A 1,239-nucleotide genomic window follows, 5' to 3' on the forward strand; every position below is an offset into this window, starting at 1 on the left:
GTGGCTGATGAGTTGCAGATGCTGAATTTGCAGTTACCAGCTTCATGCACATCCCACTCTGCTATTAGGTCTTTACAGCATGTGAATGATGACCAGTAAGCCTATTTCTACACAAACTCTCTTATATCTAATGTTGTGATTGTTTTGAACAATCACCTACAAGTCACCTGACAAAATTCCAATTGTAATATTATTACAAATTGCACGTGTAATTTTTAAATATTTTTTCCGGCTTAACACCCTTTTCTTCCATCACTTAAAAATGCCCAAACATAAAAGGGAACAATAAATACTCCAGGCTATAATAAAAAGTTAATTTCCTCATTCTAAATGCAAATTTGCATAAATTGCCAAGATAAAATTGGCATTTTAACTATAGATTGCAAAGGAAAAAAGGCCATATTTTATTGAATATTTCCAAGTTACTGCATTTAAATGACATTGCACATAGAGTAGCCCAATCAGTCATTTCTTCAGGGCTGATGATCTTGGATAAATGTGGAAATTTGCACTTTGAAATAATTAGTTTAAGTATCATTAAGCCTTTTAAAATCCATTTGTGCTTATTATAGTTTACATATTAAAATGTATTTACTGAGATTTTGGGTTATTTCAAGTGTGAAAGAAAGAAGGCCAGGCAATAGATTAAAACTAAATTAAACTACAACTATTTCAATTGATGCCAACCTCCATTCATCCCCCAATCACCAGAGTGTGATTTTATTGTTTTTGGTGTTCCCTGTGAATGCATTATATAATAGACACTCTATAGAGTTTAGACACTATCTTGCTTCAAGACACAAGATCATGTTCCTGTTAAAAGTTTGAAATGTGAGGAAAAGATCAATCAATGAAGAGATTAGTAAATCATAGAGTCCTTAAGAGTACTGAATGTAGTTAAAGCTTTACACCAATTACCTAACTTGTGCATCATTATATACAAGAGGATTTTGTTCAAAGCTATGCATTTAAATTTTGTACAAAACAACCTTATCACCTTCAAACTACTTTCCAATACACTTAATACCTTTGTCATTTCCACTACACTTAATACCTGTGATTCCATTCTTGGAAGCACTTTTCAAACTCATCTGTTTAGATGGCTGACTGCACTTCCCTCGTTTTTTTGTTTATTTTTTGCTTCACCTCTTCCATGTTGTCAAATCACTTCCTTTTCAGGTCCTTCTGCCTTCACAGAAACAAAAAGAAATAGCATGGAGTGAGATCAGGTGAGTAAGG

This window comes from Echinops telfairi, unplaced genomic scaffold (genome assembly GCF_000313985.2).
Source record: "Echinops telfairi isolate 266 unplaced genomic scaffold, ASM31398v2 ScPeMD7_7;HRSCAF=31, whole genome shotgun sequence".
Taxonomy (NCBI): Eukaryota; Metazoa; Chordata; class Mammalia; order Afrosoricida; family Tenrecidae; genus Echinops; species Echinops telfairi.